The following is a 13,456-nucleotide window of genomic DNA, read 5'->3' as shown; positions in this document are numbered from 1 at the left end:
TTGAGATAACTCAGATAGTAAAAGAGGCAGAAAAGAAGAGAGAGAAATCAGAATGTTCACTGTCAGAATTATTGGACCTTATGAAGCGTTCCAACATACGAGTTATAGGAATCCCAGAAGGGGAAGAAGAATGCCCCAGAGGAATGAAAGCAATACTAGAGAATATTATAAAAGAAAATTTCCAAAATATTACCAAAGATTCTGACACACTGCTTTCAGAGGGATATCTGACCCCAGGTCACCTCAACTCTAACCTAGCTTCTCCAAGACACATTGTGATGAACCTGTCCAAAGTCAAGACAAAAGAAAAGATTCTGCAAGCTGCCAGGAGTAAGCACCAGTTGACCTACAGGGGAAAATCCATCAGGATGACCACAAACTTCTCTAATGAAACTTTCCAAGCAAGAAGACTTTCCAAGAAACTTCTCTAATGAAACTTTCCAAGTAAATTTAATCTACTTAAACAGAACAATTTCCAGCCCAGAATTCTGTACCCTGCTAAGCTAAGCTTAAGAATTGATGGAGAAATCAAATCATTTATGAATATACAAACATTGAGGAAATTCACCACAACAAGACCAGCTCTACAGGAAATACTTCAACCTGTTCTGCACCCTGACCACCACAATGGATAAGCAAAAAAGTAAGAACTCAGAAATAAAAGGACAGAACCTAACTTGCACACTGATGCAAAAGATAAAACTGAGCAATGGACTCTGGATAAATAAGATGAATAGAATACTACCACACTTATCAATTACCTCAAAAAATGTTAATGCCTTGAATTCCACTGAAGAGACATAGATTCACTGACTGGATTAAAAAACACAAGCCATCCATTTTCTGTCTGCAAGAAACACACCTGGCTTCAAAAGACAATTTGAAGCTCCAAGTCAAGGGTTGGAAGACAATTTTTCAGGCAAATGCAATTCAGAAGAAAAGAGGAGTTGCGGTCTTATTTTCAGATACATGTGGATTTAAAGCAACTAAAGTCAAAAAAGACAAAGATGCTCACTTTATATTGGTCAAGGGAAAAATACAACAAGAAGGCGTTTCAATTCTAAATATTTATGCACTCAATTTAAATGCTCCCAGATTCTTGAAACAGACCTTACTCAGTCTGAGCAATATGATATCTGATAATACCATCATAACAGGGGACTTTAACACTCCTCTTACAGAGCTGGACAGATCCTCTAAACAGAAAATAAACAAAGATATAAGAGATTTAAATGAGACCCTAGAACAACTGTCCTTGATAGACGCATATAGAACACTCCATACCAAAGATAAAGAATATACATTCTTCTCATCACCCCATGGAACATTCTCCAAAATTGATCATACCCTGGGGCACAAAACAAATATCAACAGAATCAAAAGAATTGAAATTTTACCTTGTATCTTCCCAGACCATAAGGCACTAAAAGTGGAACTCAACTCTAACAAAAACGCTCGACCCCACCCAAAGGCATGGAAATTAAACAATCTTCTGTTGAATAACAGATGGGTGCAGGAAGAAATAAAACAGGAAATCATTAACTGCTTTGAGCATAACAACAATGAAGACACAAGCTACCAAAATCTGTGGGATACTGCAAAAGCAATTTTGAGAGGAAAATTCATTGCTTTAGATGCCTACATTCAATAAACAGAAGGAAAGCGCATTAACAAACTTACAAGCCATCTTATGGAATTGGAAAAAGAAGAACAATCGAAGCCTAAACTCAGTAGAAGAAAAGAAATATCCAAAATCAAATCAGAGATCAATAAAATTGAAAACAAAAGAATCATTCAGAAAATTAATGAAACAAGGAGTTGGTTTTTTGAAAAAATAAATAAAATAGATAAACCATTGGCCAGACTAACTAGAGATAGAAAAGTAATATCTCTAGTAATCTCAATCAGAAATGATAAAGGGGAAATAACAACTGATCCCACAGAGATACAAGAGATCATCTCTGAATACTACCAGAAGCTCTATGTCCAGAAATTTGACAATGTGAAGGAAATGGATCAATATTTGGAATCACACCCTCTCCCTAGACTTAGCCAGGAAGAAATGGAGCTCCTGAACAGACCAATTTCAAGCGCTGAGATCAAAGAAACAATAAAAAATCTTCCAACCAAAAAATGCCCTGGTCCAGATGGCTTCACACCAGAATTCTAATAAACCTTCAAGGAAGAGCTTATTCATGTATTGCAGAAATGATTCCAAAAAATTGAGGAAGAAGGAATCTTCCCCAACACATTCTATGAAGCAAACATGACCCTGATACCAAAACCAGGAAAAGACACAAACAAAAAGGAGAATTTCAGACCAATCTCACTCATGAATATAGATGCAAAAATTCTCAACAAAATCCTAGCCAATAGATTACAGCTTATCATCAAAAAAGTCACACATCATGATCAAGTAGGCTTCATCCCAGGGATGTAAGGCTGGTTTAACATACGCAAGTCCATAAACGTTATCCACAATATTAACAGAGGCAAAAATAAAGATCATGTGATCCTCTCAATAGAAGCAGAAAAAGCATTTGATAAAATCCAGCATCCTTTTCTAATTAGAACACCGAAGAGTATAGGGAGAGGTGGCACATTTCTAAAACTGATGAAGCTATCTATGACAGACAGCTAATATTTTACTGAATGGAGTAAAACTGAAAGCTTTTCCTCTTAGAACTGGAACCAGACAAGGTTGTCCTCCATCACCTTTACTATTCAACATAGTGCTGGAAGTTCTAGCCAATACAATTAGGCAAGTCAAGGAAATAAAGGGAATCCAAATGGGAGTAGAGGAGGTCAAACTCTCCCTCTTTGCTGATGACATGATCTTATACTTAGAGAACCCCAAAGACTCAACCACAAGACTCCTAGAAGTCATCAAAAAAAACAGTAATATTTCAGGATATAAAATCAATGTCCACAAGTCAGTAGCCTTTGTATACACCAACAACAGTCAAGATGAGAAGCTAATTAAGGACACAACTCCCTTCACCATAGTCTCAAAGAAAATGAAATACCTAGGAATATACCTAACGAAGGAGGTGAAGGACCTCTATAAAGAAAACTATGAAATCTTCAGAAAGGAAATAGCAGAGGATATTAACAAATGGAAGAACATACCATGCTCGTGGAGGGGAAGTATCAACATTTTTAAATTGTCTATACTTCCCTAAGTAATCTACCTATTCAATTCCACTCCTATCAAAATACCAACATTGTACTTTCAAGATTTGGAGAAAATGATTCTGCGTTTTGTATGGAACCAGAAAAAACCCCGTATAGCTAAGGCAGTTCTTAGGAATAAAAATAAAGCTGGGGGCATCAGCATACCAGATTTTAGTCTGTACTACAAAACCATAGTGCTCAAGGCAGCATGGTACTGGCACAAAAACAGAGACATAGACACTTGGAATCGAATTGAAAACCAAGAAATGAAACTAACATCTTACAACCACCTAATCTTCGATAAACCAAACAAGAACATACCTTGGGGGAAAGACTCCCTATTCAATAAACGGTATTGGGAGAACTGGATGTCTACATGTAAAAGAATGAAACTGGACCCACACATTTCCTCGCTCACAAAAATTGATTCAAAATGGATAAAGGACTTAAATTTAAGGCATGAAACCATAAAAATCCTCAAAAAAAGCATAGGAAAAACACTGGAAGATATTGGCCTGGGGAAAGACTTCATGAAGAAGACTGCCATGGCAATTGCAACAACAACAAAAATAAACAAATGGGACTTCATTAAACTGAAAAGTTTCTGTACAGCTAAGGAGACAATAACCAAAGCAAACAGACAACCTACACAATGGGAAAGGATTTTTGCATATTTTCAATCAGACAAAAGCTTGATAACTAGGATCATAGAGAACTCAAATTAATCCACATGAAAAAAGCCAACAATCCCATATATCAATGGGCAAGAAACCTGAATGGAACCTTCTCCAAAGATGACAGATGAATGGCTAACGAACACATGAAGAAGTGTTCATCATCTCTATATAGTAGAGAAATGCAAATCAAAACAACCCTAAGATATCATCTAACCCCAGTGAGAATGGCCCACATCACAAAATCTTAAAACTGCAGATGCTGGCATGGATGTGGAGAGAATGGAACACTTTTACACTGTTGGTGGGACTGCAAGCTATTACAACCTTTCTGGAAGGAAGTATGGAGAAACCTCAAAGCACTCAAGCTAGACCTCCCATTTGATCCTGCAATCCCATTACTGGACATCTACCCAGAAGGAAAAAAATCCTTTTATTATAAGGAGACTTGTACTAGATTGTTTATTGCAGCTCAATTTACAATCGCCAAAATGTGGAAACAGCCTAAATGCCTACCAACCCAGGAATGGATTAACAAGCTGTGGTATATGTATACCATGGAATACTACTCAGCTTTTAAAAAAAAAAAAAAATGGAGACTTTACATCCTTCGTATTAACCTGGATGGAAGTGGAAGACATTATTCTTAGTAAAGCATCACAAGAATGAATCCTATGTACTCAATTTTGATATGAGGACAATCAATGTTATGGGGGGGAGGAAAAGCAGAAAGAGGGATGGACGGATGGGAGTGGGGCCTTGGTGTGTGTCACACTTTATGGGGGCAAGACATGATTGCAAGAGGGACTTTACCTAACAATTGCAATCAGTGTAACCTGGCTTATTTTACCCTCAATGAATCCCCAACAATAAAAAAAAAAAAATTAGTTTCATAGTAAGGCTGAGTACATTGGATACTTTTTCTTCCATTCTTGAGATACTTTGCTAAGAAGAATATTTTACAACTCCATCCATGTAATCATGAAAGAGGTAAGATCACCATCTTTGTTTAAGTCTGCATAATATTCCATGGTGTACATATACCACAATTTATTTTTTTTTATTTTTTTTGCAATTTTAAATACAGCTTTATTTAAGACATTGCATTTTCCACTTACAATACAGTACTTTTAAAGTACAATGTTATTTCCTTCCCCTGTGCACATGTTCCATATTCAAGTATTGAGAATGCCCAGTAATTCACTATAGCAGCCCAACTTTAAATCTGCCACGTAATTTTCTACAAATTTGGATCCTTCAATATTTTACAGTGTGGAAGAATGCTACGTCTACACTTGGGCTGGCTTAATCAACCTCTTCAATGGTGGGGCCAGAGGAAGCACCACCAGAAGGAGGAGCGCCACCACCAGGGAAGCCGCCAGGTATTCCTCCAGGCATGCTCCCTGGCATTCCTCCTGTCCTCTGGTAGACTTTGGTAATGATGGGGTTGCAGACTTTCTACAGCTCCTTCTGCTGATGTTCAAATTCTTCCTTCTCTGCAGTCTGGTTCTTATCAAGCCAATTGATAATTTCATTACACTTGTCAAGAATCTTCTGTTTGTCCTCATCATTTATCTTGCCTTGTAGTTTCTCATCTTCAACAGTTGCTTTCATGTTGAATGCATAGGATTCAAGTGAATTCTTTGAAGAAACCTTGTCCCTCTGCTTCTCATCTTCAGCCTTGTACTTCTCAGCTTCCTGGACCATACGTTCAATGTCTTCCTTGCTCAAACATCCCTGTCATTAGTGATGGTAATCTCATTTTCTTTTCCTGTACTCTTATCCACAGCAGAGACACTGAGAATGCCATTGGCATCAATATCAAAAGTGACTTCAATCTGAGGAACACCACGGGGAGCAGGAGGTATGCCTGTAAGTTCAAACTTGCCAAGCAAATTGTTATCCTTGGTCGTGGCACACTCACCTTCATAAACCTGGATGAGCACACCCGGCTGGTTGTCAGAGTGGGTAGTGAAGGTCTGTGTCTGTTTGGTAGGAATAGTAGTATTGCACTTAAAGAGCACAGTCATAACTCCACCAGCAGTCTTAATACCCAGAGAAAGAGGAGTGACATCCAATAGTAGCAAATCTTGAACATTCTTGGATTTGTCACCAGATAGGATGGCCGCTTGGACAGCTGCACTGTAAGCAACAGCCTCATTGGGGTTGATGCTCTTATTCAGTTCTTTTCCATTGAAGAAGTCTTGGAGAAGCTTTTGAATCTTGGGGATACGGGTAGAACCACCAACCAGGACAATGTCATGAATCTGTGACTTGTCAAGTTTGGCATCTAGAAGGGCTTTCTCTACAGGGTCCAGGGTGCCACGGAACAGATCAGCATTCAATTCTTCAAATCGGGCACAGGTAATGGAGGTATAGAAGTCAATTCCTTCGTAAAGGGAATCAATCTCAATACTGGCCTGGGTGCTGGAAGATGGGGTAAGCTTAGCTCGTTTGCAAGCAGTACGGAGGTGACGGACAGCTCTTTCGTTCTCACTGATGTCCTTCTTATGTTTGCACTTAAATTCAGCAATAAAATGGTTGACCATTCGGTTGTCAAAGTCTTTACCACCCAAGTGAGTATCTCCAGCTGTATATTTGACCTCAAAGATTCCATCCTCAATAGTGAGGATTGAAACATCAAAAGTGCCACCTCCAAGGTCAAAAATTAGCACATTTCTTTCAGCTCCAACCTTTTTGTCTAAGCCATAAGCAATAGCAGCAGCAGTTGGCTCGTTTATAATCCTAGGAACATTGAGACCAGCAATAGTTTCAGCATCTTTGGTAGCCTGATGCTGAGAATCATTGAAGTAAGCTGGTACTGTGACCACAGCATTGGTAACAGTCTTTCCAAGATAGGCTTCTGCAATTTCCTTCATCTTTGTCAGAACCATGGATGACACCTCCTCTGGATAGAAACTTTTTGTCTCTCCTTTGTATTCTACTTGGACCTTGGGTCTGCCTGCATCATTCACCACCACGAAAGGCCAATGTTTCATATCAGACTGGACAACAGCATCATCAAACCTGCATCCAATCAGATGCTTGTCATCAAAAACTGTGTTGGTGGGGTTCATTGCAACTTGATTTTTCGCAGCATCACCAATCAATCGTTCGGTGTCAGTAAAGGCAACATAACTTGGAGTGGTTCGGTTTCCCTGATTGCTAGCAATTATCTCTACTTTTCCATGCTGGAAAACACCCACACAAGAGTAGGTGGTGCCCAGATTGATACCAACCGCAGGTCCTTTAGACATGGTTGCTTGCTCATTGAGCCAGCACGGATTACATAGAACACACAGAAGACCTAGGAGCTGCCACCGCGTTCAATGAGAGCTACCACAATTTATTAATCCATTCATGGATAGATGGGCACTTGGGCTTGTTCCATGACTTAGCAATTATAAATTGGGTTGCAATAAACATTCTGGTATAAATATCTTTGTTATAATGTGATTTTTGGTCTTCTGCATATATACCCAGTAGAGAAATTATAGGATCAAATTGCAGGTGTATTTTTAGATCTCTAAGTATTCTCCAAACATATTTCCAAAAGGACAATATTAATTTGCATTCCCACCAGCAGTGTAGAAGTGTTCCCTTTTTGCCAACATATCTGGTTTTGTGATTTGGGCTATTCTTACTGGAGTTAGATGAAATCTCAAAGTAGTTTTGATTTGCATTTCTCTGATGATTAAGGATGATGAGCATTTTTTCATAGGTCTGTAGGCCATGCAACTGTCTTCTTCAGAGAAATTTCTCTTCAAGTCCCTTGCCCCGCCTGCGATGGGATCACTTGTTCTTTTCTTGCTTATACGTTTGAATTCTCTGTGGATTCTGGTTATTAAACCTTTGTTGGAGACACAACCTGAAAATATCTTCTCCCATTCTGAGGGCTGTCTGCTTGCTTTACTTCCTATGCTCTTGGCTGTACAGAAGCTTTTTCGTTTAATCAGGTCCCAGCAATGTATTTTTGATGCTGCTTTAATTGTCTGGGGGGGTCCTCCTCATAAAATATTCGCCCAGGCCAATTCCTTCAAGAGTTTTCCCTGCACTTTCTTCTAGTACTTTTATAGTTTCAGGTCTTTTTTTATTATTAAATCATATCTGTGTACATAGATATGATCCTGGGGCATCATACACTAGCTTCGTAGACCGTTTGACATGTTTCATCACAATGGTTAACATAGCCTTCCTGCCACTTTCCTAGTTATTGTGCTAAGACATTTACATTCCACATTTACTAAGTTTCACATATACCCTTCTAAGATGCACTGCAGGTGTAATCCCCCCAATTCCCATGCCTCTACCCTCCTCCTCCCACCCTCCCCTCCCTATCCCCTTCCCCCTATTCCTAGGTTGTAACTGGGTTATAGCTTTCACGTGAAAGCCCTAAATTAGTTTCATAGTAGGGCTGAGTACATTGGATACTTTTTCTTCAATTCTTGAGATACTTTACTAAGAAGAATATGTTCCAGCTCCATCCATGTAAACATGAAAGAGATAAAGTCTCCATCTTTCTTTAAGGCTGCATAATATTCCAAGGTGTACATATACCACAATTTATTAATCCATTCGTGGATTGATGGGCACTTGGGCTTTTTCCAAGACTTAGCAATTATGAATAGGGCTGCAATAAACATTCTGGTACAAATATCTTTGTTATGATGTGATTTTTGGTCTTCTGGGTATATGCCCAGTACAGGAATTGCAGGATTGAATGGCAGCTCTATTTTTAGATCTCTAAGTGTTCTGCATATATCTTTCCAAAAGGATTGTATTAATTTGCATTCCCACCACCAGTGCAAAAGTGTTCCCTTTTCTCCACATCCACGCCAACATCTCTGGTTCGGAGATTTTGTGATATAGGCTAGTCTCACTGGAGTTAGATGATATCTCAAAGTAGTTTGGATTTGCATTTCTCTGATGATTAAAGATAATGAGCATTTTTTCTTATGTGTGAAGGCCACGTGCGTGTCTTTTTAAGAGAAGTTTCTCTTCAAATCCCTTGCCCAGCCTGTGATGGGATCCCTTGTTCTTTTCTTACTAATGCGTTTGAGTTCTCTGTGGATTCTGGTTATTAAACCTTTGCCGGAGACATAACCTGGAAATATCTTCTCCAATTCTGAGAGCTGTATGTTCGCTTTACTTACTGTGTTCTTGGCTATGCAGAAGCTTTTTAGTATTATCAAGTCCCAGTAGTGTATTTTTGAAGCTGGTTCAATTGCCCGGGGGGTCATCCTCATAAAATACTCACCCAGACCGATTTCTCAAGGGTTTTCCCTGCACTCTCCTCTAGAATTTTTATTTAGTTTTGTGTTTTAAGTTTAAACCTTTAATCCAGTGAGAGTCTATCTTAGTTAATGGTGAGAGGTGTGGTTCCAGTTTCAGTCTTCTGCAGGTTGCCAGCCAGTTCACCCAGCACCATTTGTTAAATAGGGAATCTTTTCCCCACTGAATGTTTTTAATCGGCTTATCAAAGATTAAATAATGGTAAGTAGCTGGATTCATCTCTTGGTTCTCTATTCTGTTCCAGACATCTACTTCTCTGTCTTTGGGCCAATACCATGCTGTTTTGATCACTATCGATTGGTAGTAAAGTCTGAGGTCTGATAGCATGATTCCTCCTGCTTTATTTTTATTTCTGAGTAATGTCTTGGCTATTCAAGGTTCTTTCTCATTCCATGTAAAACAAAGTATTGTTTTTTCAAGATCTTTAAAGTATGACAGTGGAGCTTTAATAGGGATTGCGTTGAAATTAAATATTGCTTTGGGTAGTATGGACATTTTAACAATGTTGATTCTTCCCAACCATAAGCATGGTCTGTTTTTCCATTTGTTGACATTTTTAGCTGTTTCTTTTCTTAGAGTTTCATAGTTCTCTTTATAGAGATCTTTCACGTCCTTTGTTAGATAAATTCCCAAATATTTCATCTTCTTTGGCACTACTGTGAATGGGATAGAGTCCTTAACTGTTTTTTCAACTTGACTGTTATTGGTATATATAAAGGCTACCAATTTATGAATGTTGATTTTGTAACCTGAGATGCTGCTGTATTCCTTAATCACTTCTAAGAGTTTTGTAGTAGAGTTCCTAGTTTTTTCCAGATATACAATCGTATCATCTGCGAAGAGTGAAAGTTTGATCACTTCTGACCCTATATGGATACACTTGATCGCCTTTTCTTCCCTAATTGCAGTGGCTAATACTTCCATTACAATGTTAAAAAGCAATGGAGACAATGGGCAGCCTTGTCTGGTTCCTGATCTGAGTGGAAATGATTCCAATTTAACTCCATTCAATATGATATTGGCTGTGGGTTTGCTGTAGATGACCTCTATCAGTTTAAGAAATGTCCCTTCTATATCAATTTTCATAAGTGTTCTGATCATGAAGGATGCTGGATATTATCAAAAGCTTTTTCTGCATCAGTTGAGAGAATCATATGGTCTTTGTTTTTTAATTTGTTTATGTGCTGACTTACATTTATAGATTTACGTATACTGAACCAGCCTTGAGACCCTGGGATAAAACCAACTTGGTCATGATGTATAATTTGTTTGATGTGTTGTTGGATTCTGTTTGTTAGGACCTTGTTGAATATTTTTGCACCTATATTCATTAGTGATATCGGTCTATAATTTTCTTCTCATGTTGGGTCTTTTCCTGCTTTGGGGATCAGGGTGATGTTTGCTTCGTAGAATATGTTGGGTAGTCTTCGTTCTTTTTCTACATTTTGGAACAGGTTGAGTAATATAGGTACTAATTCCTCTTTAAACGTTTGGTAGAATTCTGACGTGAAAACATCTGGTCCCGGGCTTTTCTTTTTAGGGAGGTTTTGAATGGTTGATGCTATTTCCAAACTTGATATGGGCCTGTTCAGCATTTCCACTTGATTCTGGCTAAGTCTTGGAAGGTGACATGCTTCCAAGTATCAGTCAATTTCCTTCATATTTTCATATTTCTGTGAATAAAGTTTCTTGTAATATTCATTAAGAATTTTTTGGATTTCTGAGGAGTCTGTTGTTATTTCATCTTTGTCGTTTCTAATTGATGAGATTAGAGATTTTACTCTTTTTTTCTGATTAGATTGGCCAAAGGTTTATCTATTTTATTGACTTTTTTAACAAACCAGCTTTTTGATTTATCAATCTGTTGTATTATGCTTTTGTTCTCAATTTCATTTAATTCTGCTCTAATTTTTGTTATTTCTTTTCTTCTATTGGGTTTAGGGTTGAAATGTTCTTCCTTTTCCAGTTGCTTCAGATGTCCCATTAAGTTGTTAACTTCCCCTCTTTCCGTTCTCTTGAGGAAGGTTTGCAGTGCTATAAATTTCCCTCTTAGAACTGTCTTTGCAGTGTCCCAGAGGTTCTGATAGTTCGTGGCTTCATTGTCGTTTTGTTCCAAAAAGTTGGCAGTTTCTTTCTTAATCTCATCTCTGACCCAGCTATCATTCAGCATAAGGTTATTTATCTTCCATCTTTTTGTATGAGTACGCAGGTTCCTGTTCTTACTCAGCTCAAGTTTTATTCCATGGTGGTCCGAGAGGATGCAAGGAATAATTTCTATTCCCTTAAATTTACTGAGGTTAGACTTGTGACCTAAGATGTGATCAATTTTGGAGTAGGTTCTGTGGGCTGATGAGAAGTATGTGATTTCAGTTTTGTTGGGATGAAATGTTCTGTAGATGTCTGCTAAATCCAGATATTGGATGGTTAGATTTAAATCTAAAATTTCTTTGCTCAGCTTCTTATTGGAGGATCGATCCAACACTGTCAAAGGAGTGTTGAAATCTCTGACAATTATGGAGCGGGAGGAATTCAAGTTGCTCATGTCAGTTAGAGTTTCTCTTATAAATTGAGGTACATTCTGGTTGGGTGCATAGATATTAATAATTGAAATCCCATCATATTAAGTATTACCCTTAACAAATGTGAAGTGACCATCTTGTCCTTCCTAACTTTTGTTGGTTTAAAGCCTATTGTATCTGCAAATAAAATTGCAACACCTGCTTTTTCTGATTACAATTTGCCTGAAATATGGATGACCTTCATTTCACCCTGAGTCTGTATTTGTCTTTTAAGTTAAGATGTGACTCTTGTATGCAACAAATATCTGGCTTGAGTTTTTGTATCCAGTCATCCAACCTATCCCTCTTTAGAGGACAGTTTAGGCCATTCATATTGATGGAGAATATTGATAAGTCTGGTGAAATTTTGGGTATCAAGTTTTTCAAAGGTCTAGTGGACATTTTTAATCCTTTCGCCAGTGTGGAAGTTGGAATTTGATCCAAAGTTTCTGAGTGAGTTTACTTTTGTGGTATAGGATTGGGTTGGTCATTATGGAGGATAGGTCTGAGAATATCCTGAAGAGCTGGTTTGGTTATGGCAAATTTCTTCAACATATGAATGTCATTAAGGTATTCAATTTCTCCATCATAAATGAAGCTCAGTTTAGCTGGATACAAGATCCTGGGTTGAAAGTTATTTTGCTTTAGGAGATTAAAAGTCAATGACCACCCTCTTCTAGCTTGAAAAGTTTCAGCAGAGAGATCTGCAGTCATTCTAATATTCTTCCCTTTGTACATAATGGCCTTCTTTCGCCTGGCTGCTTTGAGAATTTTCTCCTTCATATTAACTTTAGTGAAGTTAATTATGATATGCCTGGGGGATGTCTTATTGGGGTTGAGTCGTTCTGGGGTTCTGAAGCTTTCTGCTATCTGAATTTCAGAATCTCTAGGCATGTCTGGAAAATTCTCTTTCATAATTTCATGCAGAAGGGCCTCTGTGCCCATTGAGATCACGTCATAGGTTTCAGGAATTCCAATTATTCGTATATTAACCTTCTTTGAATTATCCCAGAGCTCTCTGAGAGAATGATCCATTTTTGCTCTCCATTTCTCTTCCTCTTTGAGAGTTTGAGAGTGTTCAAAGGCTTTATCTTCAATGTCAGAAATCCTTTCTTCTGCTTGCTTCATTCTGTTGCTGAGGGATTCTACAATGCTTTTCATATCTTTGAGGGCTGCAAATTCTTGTTTCAGTGTGTCTAAGTCTTTGGTAGTTTTTTCTTTAAATTCATTAAATTCTTCAGAGAACTTTTGAATGTCTCCTCTAATTCCGAACTCCACTTTATTAATTTTGTCTGCCATCCAAATTCTGAATTCGATTTCTGACATCTCAGCCAGTTGTTTAAGACTGGGATCTTCAATTACATCTGCCATATCTTTCCTTGTGGGGGTTGATCTATTCTGGTTATTCATGTTACCAGAGTTTTTCCGCTGATTCTGCCCCATGGTTGTTTTACTCCCTTTGGTTTTTCCCCTGGGGTTTTGTCGAGGGCCCGTACAGTGTTGTGGCCTGAGAAACTGGGACCCTATCTGGTGTGGTGGGGCTAAGTGGTTCTGTCTTGTTTTGGCTGGTTTCTGTTTGACCCTAGTGAAACATTTACTCTGGGTTGAAGTCTCAGCTGTGGAGAAAAACAAGCTATTAAGTCACCCTGCCCACCTCTGGCACCAGTTGGAAAAGGAAAATCAAATCTTCCTACAACCGCACACCCAGGGCACCTGAAAAGTTTTCAGTCTATTGGTTCAGTTCAAAAGGTCCAAATC

The 13,456-nt window shown here is 38.3% G+C and overlaps 1 pseudogene across 1 annotated transcript; it reads right to left on the bottom strand.

The window, feature by feature from the left end:
• Positions 1-5,153: 5,153 nt before the first annotated feature.
• Positions 5,154-7,108, bottom strand: LOC128598541 (heat shock cognate 71 kDa protein-like; annotated as a pseudogene). Its single transcript, XR_008383654.1, has one exon. The product of XR_008383654.1 is annotated as a heat shock cognate 71 kDa protein-like (transcript).
• Positions 7,109-13,456: the final 6,348 nt, after the last annotated feature.

Source organism: Nycticebus coucang, chromosome 11 (genome assembly GCF_027406575.1).
Source record: "Nycticebus coucang isolate mNycCou1 chromosome 11, mNycCou1.pri, whole genome shotgun sequence".
Classification (NCBI taxonomy): Eukaryota; Metazoa; Chordata; class Mammalia; order Primates; family Lorisidae; genus Nycticebus; species Nycticebus coucang.
This window is presented reverse-complemented; position numbering and strand designations above follow the sequence as displayed.